General features: G+C 36.0%; 2 pseudogenes; both read right to left on the minus strand.

Moving 5' to 3' along the window:
• Nucleotides 1–14,588: 14,588 nt before the first annotated feature.
• On the minus strand, nucleotides 14,589–18,238 carry LOC101726673 (neuroepithelial cell-transforming gene 1 protein pseudogene; annotated as a pseudogene).
• Nucleotides 16,129–17,709, minus strand: LOC106008674 (lysocardiolipin acyltransferase 1 pseudogene; annotated as a pseudogene).
• Nucleotides 18,239–20,321: the final 2,083 nt, after the last annotated feature.

Here is a 20,321-nt window from a genome sequence, read left to right on the forward strand (position 1 = left end):
ATATCTTCACCTGCTCTTCTTCAGACAAAGGTCTACTATCTCAAATCTATAAAGAACTTAAAAAGATCAGACCTCCCAAATTTAAAGACACTATCAAAAAACGGGCATCTGAAATGAACAGACATTTCTCGAAGAAGTAGAAATAGCAAAGAAATATATAAAAAAATGTTCAACATCACTGTTCATTCGAGAGATGCAAATGAAAACAACTCTGAGATTCCACTTCACTCCACAAAGAATGGCTGCTATCATGAAATCAACCAATAACAAATGCTGGTGGGGCTGTGGGGAAAGAGGAACCCTACTCCACTGCTGGTGGGAGTGTTGACTGGTGCAACCACTGTGGAAATCAGAATGGAGATACCTCAAAGAACTAGGACTGGAAGTCCCATTTGACCCCGCTATTCCACTGCTGGGGATCTTCCCCAAAGAATTAAAAGAATAATACCACATTGATGTGTGTGTGCCATGTTCATAGCAGTGCAGTTTGTAATAGCTAAAACTTGGAAACATCCCAAAGCCCATCAACTGGAGACTGGATAAAGAAAATGTGGTGTTTTTTTTTAATAAAATGGAGTACTACTCAGCCATAAAAAAAGAGAAATTAGAGACATTTACAGCTAAGTGTATGCACATTGAGGAGATACTCTTAAGTGAAATAAATAGGACATGCATGAATAAATACCGAATAGTTTCTCTGGTGTGAGAAACTGAAAGTGTAAAAAAGGACTAAATCTATAATAGATAATGTGAAATAGGAAGAAAAGGGGCAAAGGTGAAGGAAGTGGGAGGACTAGGGGAAAGGATAGAAGGGATTGGGATTAATATGAGAAAAAGGAAAAATTGGAACAAAATCTTTGTAAATAGGGAGGACTAGAGGGGTTGAAGGGAGGGCTGGGCAAGGGTGAAAAATAAGAACCAAGAGAGACTATGTAAAGGTGCAAATTTCCAATGATGAATGTCATTATATTGTATACCTAAAATGTACCATTGATTAGAATGAATAACTGATAATGCAAAATAGGAAGAAAAGGTCAAAAGGGGTAGGGGTAGTGGGAGGGGCAGGGGAAAGGAAAGAAGGGAAAGGAAAAATGATGAGAAATGGAAAAAATGGAAATAAAGTCTGTGTAAATAGGGAAGGGTGGAGGGCATGAAGGGAGGGCTAGGAATGGGGAAAAAATAAGAACCAAGATGCATATGTAAAGGTACAATTCCCAATGAGAAATGTAATTGTGTTGTATACCTACAATGTACCAATAAAAGAATTCAATACAAAAAAATAAATAAAACAAATTTTGAAGATCAAGAAAATACTTTGGAAGGTGTTTTATTATTTAGATGTTCTGGATCTTCTTTATTGATTTAGGTTTCTAAAACCTGATGAGAGGTAGACATCCAAGCTGTACCAGCATAAGCTAGCAAATGCTTCTTATTCAGATATACAATACTGGGAGAAAAATGGTTAATTCCAGAGATATTCAACTGTGCTGTTGTTTTATTGGGGCTCTGTGAGTTAATGCCTACAATGAACCATTGCTGGAAATACCCAGGAAGCATAAAAAGAGGTTGCAAAATCGGGAATATATTATGGCACTGATTGAGAACTTTAACCATTAATAGTTCTACACTTCAAAAGTCTTCAATGTATCTTAAAGGTCACATAATGTCCTGGCTGTATTTGTGAACACCATATTCATTTGTTCTTCTTCCAAATATTCCAAAAGGGAGTCTAGACTATGTAGTTTACCTAGAAGCCCTCATCTGTCCTTTGTCCATTATCTAGTGACCATCTATGGAAATTTCTTCTTGCATTCCATTGTTTCTTATAAAACGGTGATTTTTTCACTTAGTGTTATATAAACCTATTAATCCAAAGTTACTTCTACATTGTGACCTGGGTTATGGAAAGAGACAGCTAAAAATATGTACACATTTATGAATGAAGTATCTATATTCTCTGACTCACACAGTGCTACACAGTCTCTTGTATTGGCTTGAAGGAGGCTGTGCCCAAATTTAACTGAAAGCTCATTCTATAATATTTGCACTGAAATGCTGCACTGCATTCTCTAACTCTTGCAACTTTATTTGAATCTCATCAAATATTCTTCTACACATGTAAATGTGCAATTTTAAGGACTTCAAAATGTTCTTTCTGCAAATATTTAGGGCTCATAGTCAGGAGAACACCTTTCATCTCTAAACTGCCCAGTCATTTGTCCCTACCAGATCTGACATCTACTATGTCATTTAAAAGTTCTCATGAAAAATTGATTACTAAGCTTTTCTTATCTGAGTATGTGTGAAAACTGTGGGTTCAAAGCTTGGTATCCATGTTTGCAAAGAGTCTTGTAGGGTGAAGGGATATGTCCTCTACCCTGAGTACTCGGAAAAGAAGTTACAGTAGGCAGATTAATAGGAGAAAAAGACATTTGAATTTATTAATGTGTACAAGCTCAAGAGACATAAAGTATGATACTCAAAGAAAGACTAAGATGTCAAAGCTTAAGTACCCTCTTAGAAGAATGGGAATGGTTACAGGCAATTTGAGTGGCAAATGATTTTTTAAATAAATGAATGAACCCAATGAGCAGAAAATGGCCTAGAATAAAGCTCCTCCCCTCAACAGAGAAAGTAGAGACTAATTGAAGAAGGTAAAGACTGGAGCTCTACCTAGCGTATGGGGTGTCACTGTTCAGAGAGTCTCCCATATAATCTCTCAGAACTGACCAGAGAAGAAAAAGTGAAAATTATTACTGGTCATAGTAATGACTTCAGTCTTTTATCTCCACTAGTTAATCTTTCCTGGTTATTTGAATAGGTTAACTATGTAGAGGTCTTAGGACAATTGCATTTCTTTTATGCTTCCTAAACTAGATAAGGACTTTTTTTTTTTTTTGGTACCGGGGATCAAATTCCGGACCTTGCTTCACTTGAGAGTCACGCACTGGAACCACTGAGCTAAATTCCTGGCCCAAGATAAGGACATTTTAGAAACAGCTTCTCATCCTACTTTAGGGGAGAAACAGAGAAAGTTAGAGTGACTTTGCTTCTAAGGTAGATTCTAAGGCCTTCTATTTAGAATTAATTAGAATGTCTTTTAATTCAAAGATTTTAGCACTTTAAAGTATATTTTGGATTATTGTCTTCTGAGCCACAACATTTTAAAAGATATATAAGCTTTCTTATCACGATTAAAAATGTGTGTAGAATATAACATTTTTATTCGAGTCAACATTTTTATTTGATAAAACATAAGTGGACTAAAGGAAACACATAGAAATTGCTGTTTTCTCTTCCTATATAACCTGAAATAAGACACTGAATATAAATTAAAAGAACATCTGAACATCTGAATATAAATTAAAAGCACATAGCTCTAATGGACACTAACAGACATCTTGAACTGGGGAAAAAATCATTCAGTATGTGAGGGTGACAAAAGGAACGTCAAGAAAACAATATTATGGTCCTAGTATAAAAATTTATTTGAGGTTTAGAAAAGGAAACTCATCTATTATTATTATTATTAATTTTTATACCTTTTCTACATATTTCTTCCAGCTTTTTGTCTTGTATTCCTTCCCATTTGTATTCTTAATGTAAACTTTTAAATGAACAAATACATACAGATCCACTAACAATTAACTATGACCATCTATCCTAACATGCACACACACAAACACCCATACATACTGTAAACACCACAAGGAAAACCGACCTCTATCCAGTTTTAATCAAGCTGAGTCCTTCAAAGCTCTGGTGCATAGTCACCTCGTGGTGGTTTACTCTTTTGCTTTCTCCATTTTCTAGTCAGCCTTCCCCTGCTGCTGTCACGCCCCCAACAGGACACTCACGCATTATTCTTGACAAGGTTTTCCTTTTCTAAGTCCACTGAACATGTGTTAAGTATTAAAGTGACTTCTGAAATGTTTCAGTTGATTACAATAGCATTTTTGGAAAGATGTTCTTCCCTTAGTTCTGAGCCTTTTTTCTTCCTCCTATCCCTCAGTCTCTTTGGTCGGATGGTTTAAATGTTATCTCAAGGTTTATCTTAAATGTATTTTATTTTCTTTTTATTATTTCACTGTAATAATATAGTGTGTCATTTCCTCAGTTATCATCCATATGCAATTCACCTCAAAATGAATCTAAAGTTTAGACCACACCTTGGAGCTACAGACTTGGTAATCTAACTGGCCACCCAACACTGTCCATTAGATACATATGGTCATTTGAAACCAATGGTTTCCAAAACTTGGTGTCTTCCTCCAACCTTACAGTTTGATTTTCTTCTAATGTTCACCTATTTTGAGTTGGTGAGGAAAAATATAGTGGCTTTTTAAGATGAACACTAAGTTATTCAATGGGATTTTTCACTAGTGTTTGGGTGAGTATTAAACTTCTGGTCAGAGAAATGCAGTATAGAAAAAGAAGAAAATGTAATATTAATTATTTTCTGTAAATTTCCAAATTAAACTTGGCAAGGAAAAACTATTTATGCCTTCTGAATTTATGCTTCGAAAATAAAGAGATCCCTATAGCCAAGTCACTTATGGAATGAGAGAACTCTATCTACTCAACAGAAAAAATCACATAAACAATTTAAGAGAATAAAAAATAAGCATTAAAAAGAAAAATGCTTCAATACAGTCTAATATTTAATTCCATTGAACCATACAATTAACTTTAGTTTTTCCAAACTTTGTGTTATTGAAGAAAATACATTTTCTAATTTTGTCTTTTTTTACTTATATTTGCTTAATGTTCTGTAATGCACAATCAAGAGACTTTGTAACATTTAACAAACACTATTACTCCCCTTCTTGTAATTGCTCTAACAAATTCTAGGATCATTCTTGACCCTCATTTCTCTTTCATCTTTTAGCCATAAAATACAAATGTGTCTAAATAACTCAAATACATCCACTACTTTTCAATGTCTTTTTATTGCTCTAAGAATTAATATTTAGAATGTGTTTGTGATGTGGCCAATGTCCACTTTATAGACACTTCTCCCACTGACAGCTCCCTTGCTTTGTTTACTTTGTTTAGCCCAAATGAAATCCTTTCAAGTCTTGGAATGTGTATTTTTCTCAGTCTTAGAGCTCTGCAATGTTCCTTTCCTGTGGCTGTGATAATCCTCTGTTAGGTATTCATCTTTCAAAGCGCATTTCCAACTTCTTCAGGAAAAGTTTCCCCTAATTGGTTCTGGACATCTTATTTTACTTTTACTCATAGAGCAACCATAAAACAATTAAGTGATGACATCTTGTTGAGAATATTTGTTATTTCCTAGGTGTTAATTTTATAGATAGTTTGTCTTTTTGATGATGTAGTCCCAAACCCTTGTATATTATATTATATTTTGGAACATTTCAGTATACAAGTTGAATAAATACATTAATGGACATTGAGACCAGGATGAGATTCAAAAGATGTTTAGAAAGACTAATTCACGAAAGCAAAGTTCCACAGAGTTTCCATTCCTTTGCTATCTCTTCTCCCTTTTTTGGACCTGTTTCTTACTCCCCTTCCACTCTTGGGTACTGTAATGCATTTGCACATTAAATAACCATGACTTCACAAAAATGACTTAAAAATAGATAAGTCCTTTACTTTAATTCAACTCTTTAGAAACACATGTTCCCCTGAGCTCAATCTTTAAAATGTAGCTAATATCTGCTACCAAACTGCCTCTTCTTAAGTCTACTTTAGCATTAGAGAAAGAAACATTTTATGAGTAATTAGAACATGTCTGAAGTCCAGGCTACTTTTCTTCTAAGACGATGCTTTATTGAATAGCTTCATGTGAGATATAGTCCACTGGACTAGAACAAGCAAAGGATACAAGTAAACTGTGTTGTTATAGTCTTAAAACAGGAAACATATTTCTGTTCATTGCAGTAAGCACTGAAGTTTATTGAGTATGAGGATATAAAATTGGAAGAGATAAGGCAGAAGGAAAGAAAAATCCTTCCACTGCCTCAGCCAGTGGGCATGGGGGAAGAATAATAAACACATGCATCTGTCTCTAGTTAGTTGGATGCTGAGGACATTTGTTTGCAGTGTTCTTTAATGGGATATATTTCCTTGAAAACCAAAGAGTTCATTGTGTTGGCAAAAATGCTATGTTCCTTTAATTGATTGATTTTTTTCTTTCTCTTAAGAGGGTACTTGGCTTTGATTCTTAAGTGAGAAACTATGCTACCCTATATCCTCATTATATTTTCCAAGTGAGGAATCTAAACAATTATCTGGAAATAAATTATTCACATTACCTTTGTAAGCTAACTCATGACACTGAAACACAGGCAATGTTATTTCAAACTCATATCTAAACATATATAAAAGCAAGATAAATACTGCCTTATATGTGTGATTACTGGGTAAACTTGTTTTCTTTGTCCATACAATAGGGTACCATGCTGAGTACTAGGGCATTTTTAATTGACATAAAGCATTATTAACCAGGAAGGCAACCCATTCCACCAAGCCCAGTTGTTGCTCCCATTTTCAGTGCTATGAAAATGACGATGTAAGCCAATGCCACTTATCACACAGCTAGGATGACAGTACATTCCTACAGGTCATGAAATAAGATAAGTTTATGGACACTGGGCAGGAATTAGGAGTGGAGGGGAAAACAAAATGAAGCATTCCTAGGGGAGAGAAGGAACCCCTAGTCATTAAAAATCTGTAGGCCTCAATTACTCCAAAGTTTAGTTATAAAATTTACTTCCATTTTTAACAGCTAATCCACTGTTGGCACAGTAGACTATTTCTACGTTTGTTCCATAAATGATCAGAAATGAAGAAATTATAGATAAAATGAAATAATTTGGTAATACTTATAAATGTATTTGTAAAACAATGGTAATGTTAACAATAGTAGGATAATTAAGTAAAATATGATAAATACCCATTTTTATTCATAACAAGATAATATTTAATCATTTTGGTAAAAACTGTTTTAAAATGTTCAGTTAAAATACCAAAAGCTACATGTCATGATATACATAGCATGCGTGTGTGTGTGTGTGTGTGTGTGTGTGTGTGTGTGTGTAGAAAGGTGTCTTATATGTACGGTAGACTAGGTTTAATGTTCAGCTGTCTCAGTACAGCAGGAAGTGGGACTGTGGGTAGTCTTTTTTTCCTCTCATATGTTTCAGTGTTTGGTTCTGTAGCCTTTCAGTTACTTCTGTGAATGCATCTCCCATTGTTCAGTGCCTCTCTTCTCACAACACCTCATCTCACCACTTTTACTTTGCACTGAAATTCTGAAATTAGTTCTGTCTGATTTTATGGACTTCAGAATTAAGGATCAATCATGTTTATTCTGTTTAGCATAAGAAGTCCATGGTTAACACATATTTCTTAAGCTGACCTAAGCAGCCTGAACTCAGATAGCTTTTCTTATTTCTCTTCCCCTCCTTTTGCTTCTCCCTCTCTCCTTCTCTAAATCTCCCTCCGGCAGTTTTATTTTTAATTCACATTTACAATATATGATTACATTCATTGTGGTTAGTTGGTACATGTACATGACACATCTTAATTCTTTTTACACCCCTTTCCCCAACCATCCACCATCTGAGGTAGCTTTTATAATTAGAAATAAACACAATTCTAAAAATATGAAATCAATTAATTTTGAAATTCAATTTAATGTGCAGTTCTGGGGAAGCAAGATGAAAAAAGCAGGGAAATACTCTATGATCTTGCAGCCTGGCAGTGTCAAACAGAATAATAATTTGAGAAAGTAATATTGGAAGGACATATGTAAATAATCAGAGATGCAATCAAAGCTAATCATTCCAATTGCAAGTGATACAAACTTAAAATCTAAGAAGGCTATGTACATGACTCATTTATTAGCTCAATGAACCAACCAGTAAAAAATGCTTAATATTATTGGATGCTCCCAAGCATGGATCTTCCCGAATTTTCTCTCTCTAGCTTTCATCAATCTATATGTGAATATTTTTCCTGTTTGTCAGTGCAAATCAAATTTTCATTTCCAAGTTGACCTCCCTTGGTATCCAGGAATATAACTATCAGTTGGTTTAATGTGCTTAGTCTAGGAATAGAGGAAGACAATGAAATTGTCTTTAAGTTACAAATTGTAATGATGGTGCTTAATTAGTATCCTTTCATTAAGCGTCACTCAATTATGGTTGTGAATCTACAATATCAATGTTATCAATATGTTTGTTGCAGGAAAAGAAACCTTTACCAATGACAGTGGTCTGTTTAGGGATCAATAAATAGTAGTTGTATGCTACAGAATGTTGGAAAACTGCTAAGATTAATAACTTGGTGAACTTAGTTAAAAATGTGGAGTAGACTCTTCAAAAGAACAAAAACTTCTTTTAGAGGTAATAAACAGAAGATAGAAGCAGCATAACATTCTTGGAGAGTCAGTGTGATCTGAGCTATTGCTGGGATAAAAGGTGAGAGGAAGCAGCACTAATGAAGGAGGTAGGATGGGATCATGTCATAAAGGGACTATATTTTAAACATACAATGGAAGTGTTATTGTATTTTTAAGATGTGATATATGTAGCAAAAGTTTTCCATTTTAATCATTTTAGACCCATAATTCAGTGTCATTCGATATTCACAATGTTCTACAACCATCACTACTCTCCATTTACTGAACACAATGACTAATGAAACTCTGCACTCATGAAACAATCCACCCACTTACATCATCTGCAGCACCTGGAAATCTCTAACTCTATTAATTTGTCTATATTAGGTACCTCACATGAGCATGATCACACCATATGTATCTTTTGTATCTGGCTTTTCTTATTGTAGCACAATGTTTTCCAGATTTATCCATGTTGTAGCATAAATCAGAATTTGCTTCTTTTCTAGGCTGTATAATATTCCATTGCAGACTTAGATCATATCTTAATTGTTCAACCAGTTTTTAATAGAATTAAGTTATTTCCACCTTTTACCTGCTGTGAGTAATGCTGCCTTGAATTTTGTGATAAATGTTGAGTCCTTGCTTTCAGCTATTTTGGAGATAGATCACCAGTGGAATTGTTGAATCATATGGCATTATGTTTCATTTTCAAAGAAACCACCATATTGTCTGGCACATCAGCAGCACCATTTCATGCCCTCACCAGCAGTACATGCCAATTCACTTGGGATGGCATGTCTCCACACTCACCCACCATTGTTACTTTATTCTTTTTAAAACAGCTTTCCTAATAGGAATGAAATATACCCTCATTCTGGTTCTGATTTATAGTTCTTTTAATAACTGGTGATAATAAACATCTTTCAACATTTCATGGCCATATTTGTATTTTCTTTGGAGAAATGTTTACACAAGATCTTTTGGAATGTTTAATATTTAAACATCATTTTTGAGTTGTAGGTTTCCTGAATATATTTTGGATATTAATGTTTTATCAGATTTTTTGTTTTATTTTAACAGATTTAAAGTTGGAGTTATTTTCTCCTCTTCTGGGGACTGCCTTTGTTCTTTCCTGAAAATGCACTCTGATGTACAAGTGTTTTTAATTTTATTAAAATGCAATTTTTCTCTTTTTTAGTTCATTATCTGATTTTGATGTTATATCTAGGTTATTGGGAATTTTAAGTGGAGGGATGACATAATTAAATTTGGATATTAGAATCTATTAAATGAGACAGTAGCAGTTAATAAAGAGGAGAAAATCTCAAATAAAAAAAGACGATGGTCCACAGCATGAAATTATAGGTAACAGATAAATTTAGGAGCCATAATTCTCTCCCTCACCAACTTCAATATCTGATAAAATGAACAAAAAGACAGAAGAGTACAATGAAGAAAATATTACATGCAGCAACAGTATACTATAGCTCATATCACTCATTTTTAACTAGTCAAGAAATAAAGCAAAATGGGGTGCAGTTTAGCTACACAACTCATATATACTTCCTTTACTTTCATGAAGCAGTATAGAAGAAAATGACTAAAGAAAAAGCCTGCAAATTCTCATGAAAAATTCCCAGAATGCACTTAAGTGGAATTCATGTGATTAGGTAGTCAATACATACTGACAGAAGAATCCATGTAAGAAGAAATTCCTACAAAAATTATTTTTTCTTCATTAATTTTACTGGTACATTTTAGGTATACAATATGATGACATTCATCATTTAGAATTCGTACCTTTATATGATATATTTGGTTCTTATTTTTTCCCCATTCCCCTGCCCTCCCTTCAATCCCTCCACCCGTGCCTTTTTACAAAGACTTCATTTCCTTTTTTTCATTTTCTAGTATTTATTCTTTTCCTTTCTTTCCTTTCCCTTACAACCCCCCCCCCCCCCACACACACACATACACACTTCCCCTTCCCATCTGGAACTCTTCTTCACATTTCACATCATCCATTATACATTTTGATCCTTATTTACACTTTCATATTTACCAGAGAAACTATTTGGTATTTACATGTGTGTGTCCTATTTAACGCACAAGAGTATGACATCAAGGTACATCCATTTAGCTATAAATGTCTCTCGTTCTCATTCTTTATGACTAGTAGTACCCTATTTTATTTTTAAAAAACACACATTTTCTTTATCCAGTCTCCATTTGATGGGCAATAGGGCTGTTTCCACATTTTAGCTATTATTAACTGTGCCCCTATGAACATGGGTGCACATATATCACTGTATGATTCTTTTAATTCTTTTGGGAAGATACCCAGCAAGGGAATAGCTGGATCAAGTGGGACCTCTAGTCCTCCAGGAGACATCGCAGAGAAAGAGCCGGGCAGCAGGCCTAAGGAAAAACCAGCCTTGCTCACGTAGGGTGACAGACACCTAGGAGGGCTGCTTTCAGGAGCAAAATGAAACAGATGTGTGTTGTAGGACCTAGAGACTGGCTTGATCAGCATGCGGCAAATGTTACAACATTGCAGGGGTAAACAGCTGTGAGAAAACAGTCCTAGTGAAGATGGGAAATTAATTCCACATACAAAAAAGAAGAATGTGAAAACAGGAAGACTAGCTGGGGTTACTTGCTGTGCTCACTTGGCTTTGTGAACGAATGTTGCTTATCATCCAAGACAAGTGCAGAGCTACTCAAGAGTTCAGAAATACTTAAAAGAAGGAAGGTATACAAACAGGCAGCATATTGGGACTATTACATGACTCAGCAGTGAACAACAGTCATAATGAAAATACCAATGGGTGATTTCAATTTAAAAATGTGATACATGTCCAGAAAATGGGGGTGGTGGGAAAGGTCATGGAGAAAAGAGGAAGCTAAACATTCACCTGTTATGACACAGAAACAACAGATACCATAGTCCTTAATATTGATGTATTAGTTTACCTTGATTTTTAAAAAGGCTAGAAAACTTAAGGCAAAAAATTTCAGGTAGATGTTTACACTATACCTACATTATTGTAATGGAACTTAAATAGCACAAACCCTTAAAAATATGGACATTACTAAGTCAAAGACTTTCCTGAGTAAACTGAATACACTGTCGGAAAATACAAGGGATTTACAAACTGCAGAAAAAGAAGTCCATGGCAATAATATGGAGTCCTCATTATATTGTTTAGAAATCATGGCAGAAATGCTTCGGCTCAAACTCTTGGGTTATCTTTCCAACTATTTACTTACATCGATGAAGTTGTTGCATATCCTCTGAGCATTCACTAAGAAATTTAAAAAAAAGAGAACTGATCAATCATGATACAAGTGCCATAGAACAGTAAAGGGGGCTACTAACTATCTGATGGATTACCATACAAAAAAGGAAGTAAAATTCTATTTTTAAAAATAAATCATCTGCCGAGATGAATTTCATTAAGTAAAAGGCAAAAAAATTAAGTCATACCATCTTCTTTTTTTTGCCTAAGAGATGAGAGACTCTCTTTATACAAAAGAAAATTATAAAACAAACTGGACCAGGTGAGAAATTTAGCTAATAATACAAGTTAACTTATTGCAAATCTGTGCCACTAAACTGACTCTCCTGAGTAAATAACAAGTATTTTCTAATTCTACATTACAGCACAGCTTACTTACCACCATGTAACAGCACGCAGCTCTAAGAACCAGCTTTGGGCTAGGCACTGAGCTCTTTCTGCACTGAAATTCCTGGCAGCATCCTGAACCACCTACTGGAAATCTATGAAGATTGTGCTGAAAATATTTAACTAAAATTTAATGTGTCTTTGGACAATTGGAAATCAACCTGCCTCAAATTTAGAGTTTGAAATGAGTGTGCCAATCTAACTGACCATAATATGAACTGCACAAACACTCATTTTGATCTAGCAAAGGCTGAAAAGTGAATTCTCCAAGAACAGCATGGGCCACAGTGTTTCCCACAGTGCCTTCTCCTGTAACGATAGACACCAATGCGGGCATGTTTCTTTCCCCCAAAGAGAGCACAGGACAGCTTGTATCGCATCCTACACTCCACATGCAACAGCTCTTGAAGAAATGGAGAAGCACACCAATGCTAACCAGAAAAGCCAACTCAAGAAACAAAAATTGTACACAAATGGAAATGTAGGGAAGAACCTCCCATTTTCCATTGTGCTGCATTTCTTCAAGAATTATACAGCCTTCTTTCCTTAAATTCTTACTGATGTAATCCATTTAAAAATTTAGCCACGTATCATTTGTTTATTATCACCAACAAAAAATATTTTACCAAACATCAAGAAAAAGGAGTATGGTTGCAGAAACTTCCTACTGGTCTGATTCTCGTCCCCAAGGAAGCAGGACATAAGAAATTTATGCTAGTAAAACACACTGGCTAAAGTTCTAGGAAATATCAGAGGAGTATGTTTGCACAGATTTTCATATTAGGATGAAAATGTTCAGACTAGTTTAAAACTTCTGAGAATACCATAAATCATTGATCTCATTGTGAGGCTCACTTGCTTACATGGCTGTAGGGAATGAGGTTAAAGTGATGATTCAATTCTCTCTCTCTCTCTCTCTCTCTCTATATATATATATACACACACACATATACATATATAATATATATGTGTGTAAGTGTATATGCATATATGACTTTAAAAGTTTGTTGACATGATAGTCTAATTGTATCATAATTCCTATCATTTATCTTTAAAGTATGTTCTATAGAACCTGAGGAAAGGCACAAAATAGTATGGAAGAGTAAGTACAAATCCATGACTACGTTTTTCTGGGGTGATTGTGTGTGATTTTTTAAATTGTATAATTCATTTATACAGAGAAATCATTTGAATAATGTACTTATAGTATTTTCAAATTTTCATTTCCATTGGCAAATATACTTCACATAATAGTCAACACTGAGTTGATCATCATTATACAAACTTGTGATGACAAAGGGCTTCAGTTCTCCTTCCCCCTTTTAAACACTATAATCACCAGTCTTTTATCCATCTTATGAATAAATCCACCAAAACTGATTTAATACTGTCTAACTCTGAACACATTTGTTTCTTTTCAAATGCATTATTTGCACATATTATAAACCAAAGCAAATAAAAGTTCACATCCCCTCGAGCCTTCTACAACTTACCACAAACCCTCAAGTTGAGCTTTTCCTATCTCCTTTCACACTCTGGCATAACCAGTGTTGTTTACTTGAAGACCAAAGGGCTTTCTTTCTTCCTCTTTTTTTTCTTTTACTTATTATCAGTCAAGTACCTTCCCTCTTGCTTTTCAGACATTAAAACTTTCAATAAAATCCTTGAAGTGATTTTCTTTCAGTAGTCTAAAATATACTGAGTTATTTCATGTGTCTTCACTACCCTGAAATGCTACACTTTAAAAACTACAATTTTCTTAATTGGCTCAAAACCAGTATGTCTTGGTTTTACTTGGTAAAGTTAGTATGATTTTAAAATCCACAAATATATGTGTGTGTGTGTGTGCGTGTGTGTGTGTGTATGTATACACACATATACATACACACATTTTAATCAGGAAGAGAAATATTTTTTAAACACATGCCAATGTGAAAAGGCCCCAAAGTAAAAAACTAAAAGCAAATACTAAAAACTACTTTACAATAAAAAAATTAAATAATTGGCAGGATAAACGAAAGAAAAATGAGGAATGTGCAGTGAAAATAAAAGCCTAACATAATATACAGTATTCCAGTTAATGGAAAACTAACTTTTATGGTTTTCCAAAGAAGCTACACTTCACAGTAAATTCTGAAGTACTTCAAACATGTATTTCATGCAAATTTTAGGTGCCAATATAAAAATTTTAAATTTGGCATGCAAGGCTTAAACAGAAATGCTGGTAGAATTCCAGTATTTGAAAAATTCTGACTTTTAGCAGATATTCATAAATATCACATTTGATTGGTACTGGAAAGTCATGATGAGTCCAGAAACAGGAAAACCTGTTAAGTTCATAAATATTTCATCAGATTAAAAATATCAGGCTTGTTCTAAATAATCCAAGATAATATCTTTGAAAAAGTCTGCAATTTAATTGTAATCTGAATACCTTTAGCTGCCATTAAAAAATAAAATAAAAGTTAAAAAGGAAAAAGAACCTTAAACCATGAAAATGTTACAACTGGTATAAAATAACCCTATGATAGTCTCATTACAAGAAAAACAGAACTGTACACATTTATAAATAGTCTCCCTGCCAGTTAATCCACAGAGCTTCCTTTACACCAGTCTCTTTTTGTCTGCCACTTAGCTGCACTTTGTCCTTTGCTCTTCGGACACCAGATTGTATTCAATGTCCCTTTATACACTTGGAATCTTCTGCTACTTGTATACCAAAACCGAATTCAGATGCATTTTCGTCACCTTCTACCTGTGTAACACTGGAAACTGTTGATGGCCTTCTCTGGGCTTGGAGGTTCCCAGAAGAAGGGTTGTTTTCTTCACCCTCTTCATGGAGCTCTGGCAAACCCTGAAGCTCTGGTGGACTGGTGGCCTGCTGGAAAGGGGCAATGGCGGTTCAGATACAGTTGAACCACTGCTGCTTATGGAACATATCACTGGCTTGTAGCATGTGAGACTGGCCAGGACAGGAATCCTGGAAGCGGACTCTAAAGATATTTTTAGCTTTGTCTGAGTTGTCAAAAGCCCCTCAAAAGGACCCTCCAACTTGCACATCACCATCCTGCAGGTCCTCTAGCACCAGCTCCTGGACTGGAATTGGCTGCCGGTAAACCTGGTAAGAATGATGCTCATTCCGTGTAACAGGCTGAGTCAAAACCAAGACATCTTGAAAATGTAAAGGAAAATGTAGTTTGTGTCCCATTTTTGTTCTTCAGCTTCCCATGGCACAGCAGTACTTTACTTGCTTCAATTCTAGGGTCCTTTTGCTTCTCATCCAGATACTCCAGTTTGTCAATGCAGTACTGGCACTCAGATTCTCCTTTCTTCAGGTTGGTATCACAGAGAACTCCTTGTATTAATCAATACTGCTTCCTTCAGATGCTGAACATCAGAGTGGTCTTTGAGTGTGTCTAAGAATTTCTTTCTAGAATTTCTAAGAATTTCTAGTAAAGGATATTTGACTAGGCGACTTCAAGGGATATCTAAGAGGCTTCGAAGATCTAGTTTTAGACTGAAGGGAGACTCAAGACATTGCTGGAGGAAGTCTTGGACTCGTGGATCTGGTTTCTTTTGATCAAGAGGAGCTTTGCCTGCCAGCTGGCTACTACAGTAGTCTTTGTAGGACTTCAAGCCTGGTAACCAGTTCACAAAGACATGACCAATATGCTCAAACTATTCAATCAGGCTTAGTTACTCTTCTTTCTTTTTTTTTTAACAACTGTCCAAATTTTATTCAGTTTCTATGTTTAGGAACCCCTTTCTTCATAAATGAAATAATTATACATTTCAGCCCAATTCTCCAAACAATATAATTCATATTGAAGTGAGAAATTTAAGTTAACAGGGCTTTATAATACATTAGTATAACTATTCAGATAGGAAAGAGAAAGAATTGTGTCTTATCAATCAATGAATATTTTTTAATATTCCTTTCTACACCTGAATTTTTGCCTCATTTCTTTTATGCTCCCTCACTGTCTAAGGTTGCATGCTGGAATGTGGGGAGGGGACTGGAGAGGGAACAAGAGAGACAGCATCCATTCATCTATATTTATGATGCATTTAGTGGGTGCTAAGCTCTGTGCCAGGAGCTTGGATGACCAAAGATAAAAACTGTCATTAAAGGTCTGGTGGCAGAGAGCGGCACGTAAACAAATTACTATACTGTGTGATAAGGACAATTATGTAACACTACATAAGATACAGGGGCATTCAAAGGAAGCAATGGATAACTCTATGGCAGAGGGAGTGAGGCAGGATACCTTCTCAGAGGAGCAGCAGCCAAGTCTGATTTTCAAGCTATACAAGTATTCAGCTTTGGATTGGTTGGCTATGCAAGGCAAAGAAAGCTGAATAGTGTAGTGCATTATTTAACTGTTTGCATGTCTGTCTCCCATACCAGCCTGTGAGCTCTATGCTATTAGGTGAAGCCAAGCTATGCTTCACTAACCTTTGTACCTTCAGGGACCGATTACACCAGATGCTTGAGCAAAACTTCTAATTTTTTTTGGTACCAGGGATCAAACTTGGGTCCTAGCACTTGTGCAGCAGGTGGCGAAACCACTGAGCTAAATCCTGGCCCTTGGCAAAACTTCTTATAAGATCATTTCTTCTATCAGCCACTTCTCTTAAATGGTCTACCACAAAAGTAAAGCCTGTAGTTCTTGGATGTATGACATACTCATATTTTTGAAGTCCATTCTTTTCAGCAAAATCATTACTTCGAGCCTTGCTATTTTCTGTGAGATCAGTCCCTTCTGGGAATATGAGGAATTGAAGTAGTTCAGCGATATCACAAAAATAATCAATCGTTGTCTTCAAAATGGTTCTCATCATCCTTCCACTTCCTGTGAATGAAGATATAACCAGCAGCCTGCGTGGCCCACCCAAATCCAGGAAACTTCTGAGACTGGCTTTGAGGCATATTTTCTCCAATCTGAGGCAGCTCTATCTCATCAGACAATTCCACAGAAACATCCAATCCATTCTTGTCCGGTGGTTCATGATGGTGACACTTTCTTTTCTGGGTACAAATGCATCACCTGCTATAATCACTTTTACACCAAACTTGGTCTCCAACAATGCCACGGGTAGCATGAGCTAAGTGGCAACAAGGCGGTTGTTGATCCAGTGATACCAAGATGGGTTTACAAACCTCAAAGGTAAGGACGGACCCAGCATGAAAATGCTGCCATAAAAGCTTCCACAAAAAAGAATGAATATAAAGTAAATCCCTTTCCATGACACCATGATTCCAAGCTTTTATAGTCCTGATTTTACAAGGTATGTTCTGTAGCTAGAAACTGCCTTGCTACTTCCTCATGGGTTCAAAAGCACCAGTTTATTTTTCCATGGAACACATATATCATCTCATCTGTTCATTACCAGCCTCCCAGAAGAAAAGTCCCAACTCAAGTCTTTCAGAGCCTTTCCTTTCCTAGGCCCACCTCTGACCCCAGGAGGAGAAGCCCATGAGGCAGCCAGAACCCTTGCCCTCACTGGCTCTCATCCAATCCTTTGCTTCTCCTATTCTCACCAACAAATCTTCATGCAGAGGTATCTAAGCATCCAAATCACCAAACGTGCACGAGTTCATCTTCTGGCATGACAGACACCTTTAACATGGGGTCATGGTAGGCCTTTCTTGCAAGCTTGAGATCTTCGATTAAATCCTGTTCACCTCAGGACATTTCATAAATTGCCTCCTGACATTTGATTTCTCTGGTGGTTAAAGACTCTTTCATGCTGATGTCTAACATCTCTGACCATAGCATACTGTTTCTTCTTTTGGCAGGTGTTGGGACTGTTGATCTGCTAGATGACTTTGGGGCAGAGGCTGGTGATCTGTGGTCAGCACAAAGGGTAAATGACTGTATTGTTGTGAGCAAAACATGTCACTTCTCCATTTCTTACAGCAGAGATTACGTTTGTCAAAACTGTGACCGGAGCTAAAGGTTGAACTCTTTCATTGTTTGGTTCCTTCAGATCAAGGCTGCTAAGGCTCACATCATCATCATCTTTCTCTCTTAGCTTTCTTTTCTGCCATCTGGTGGTTCCAGCCTGGGAGTGTTAGCTGAAGGACCCAAGGTGCAGTCCTTGCTGAGCCCAGAGGTCCAGGTGCTTTGTCTCTGAGGCCGTGGCTGCTTTGGTGCCACCAATTCTGGCTCTATGTCTTAGGAAAGGCAGTGGAGTGGTGGCTGAGCTGGGAGACCAACACAGTCACTGTGCCCACAAGCTCCAGTGAGGCAGCAAGTGCCTACTAACAGGGATCCTGCTGCCACCATCATCCGGGATTTGAAAATGGCCCCATGACTACTTCTTCATCATGTGGTCTACTATACTGATACAGAGGTGGCAAAATATGTAAACGAAAGTCTGCATGCTCTCAATTATACTGTGACAATAAAAAGAAAATGTATAATCACACGGTAACAGTGACATGAATATTATATGGAAAGTGGAAAAATGGAAACCAATGTATGATTTCTTCTAAATATTGTCTATAATATGTGACATACAATAGCAGCTGTTTTCATCCTTATCCTACAAGGGCAAAAGCAGTGTCTTACCGTATGCTTGACATGTGTTCAAGAAAATGGTGTGCTTGCCCTTGGATGGTCACAAGGGCTTGATTCCAAAGCTATACCTAGAGTGGAAAAGAGAAGGATACAATGATTTAATTCTGTAAAAAAGTAGATGGTTTAAAAATTGCTACAAAAATAACTTTAATCATGTAGAACAGTGTAGGAGAATGTTTTTAGTTATGAGTAGGAAAGAAATAAAGGCAACAATATAAGAATCCTACTGGGGAACTGTACATTGTAGAATCTCTCCATACCTATGGAGTAAAATAGGCTATGTCTTAGACTTAGTTTTCTAAACTGTACCTAAATAATCTAATCAGCTTAGAGATGAATCCAATGCACTTCGGAGATGAATATGCACCCTCCTCTGCCCTACTTATCCAACAGAAATACAAGCACCCCCTTCTGTGCTGATACTGCCAGCATAGTACAGGAACAGTTTCCAGTAGCAAGCACCACCCTGGCATCATGGATATACTGTGAGATACCAGTTCCATGTAACAACTATTTTAAAATACCAAACATTCTTTAGACAACCAATGGCATGCTTAATTCTAGATGCATGCATCAAGTGAACGCATTTTGATAGCTGTGCTGTTTGATGGCTATTCACCATGGCAGATTTAAGACTCCTTACAAATCCAATGCCTTAATCTAAAAACACTTCCTGGATAGAAACAGTTTTTAAAAACATCTCAATTTCCAAGGCTACATACATTTTCATTGTCCCTTCTGCCCAGAAGTTCACTTTGGCACTAAACTGGGACAACCTTCTGTTTAGTAAAGACTATAAAGCAGATTCTTAAGCTTTTGTAATATGTACTTTGCTGTTAGATGGGATAACAAAAGTCACAGGGTGGGGGCTAAGACCCTCCTCGGTAATCTCAAGCTGCTTAACCAATCTTGAAAGATACAGTTCTGAGATTCAGACAGAATAGGAGTTAAGCAATATTTCTTTCACACATATTAAAAATTATTCTAATTTTTAAAAAGGGAATTCAGTGGTTAAATCAAAATATACCGTACCACATATCACTGGCTCTTACAAAATAAGAATGTACACACACGCACACACACACACACACACACACACATATAAATAATCAGTCTACTACTGACTACAGTTTAAGCATTTTAGAAATTTGTCTAATTAGAAACCTTTTCTTTTGCCTTCTCCTGGTAATATGGTGAGACTCCTGCATACACACAGTATAGGACTTCCAGGTTTAACAGAATTTGAATCATCCACTTTAATTTTAGAGCTGGACCATGAGATATTTACTGAAACCCATATTTTGTTCTTTTTGTTTAATTCCTTCCTCACATTCATTGAAACTATTGTTATGTAGAAGACCTCCAAAAATTTATGGTTTTAGGGATGTCTTTTCAAAGATGAGAAAATCTTAGTTATGAGGAAAAATAAGATCATGTTGTGCACAATATGACAGGTAGGCACTTTCCTGGCCATCTGTAATCTGAACCCTGTGAAGGAATCTAAGACCACTTCCTACAAAAAACCTGAATATATAACTATCTGAATTTCAAAATATAATTTTCAGAATTATTAAACTATTAAAAGTAGTTTATAGAGAGACATATTAGGGATCAGCACCTTCATAGTAACACATTTTCAAGAGAAGAACAGAAAAACTAAGTATCAAAAACTTAGTT

The sequence above is a fragment of the Heterocephalus glaber genome, unplaced genomic scaffold (genome assembly GCF_053883595.1).
Source record: "Heterocephalus glaber isolate CG9 unplaced genomic scaffold, H.glaber_assembly_v1.0 deba00001309, whole genome shotgun sequence".
In the NCBI taxonomy this organism is placed as follows: Eukaryota; Metazoa; Chordata; class Mammalia; order Rodentia; family Bathyergidae; genus Heterocephalus; species Heterocephalus glaber.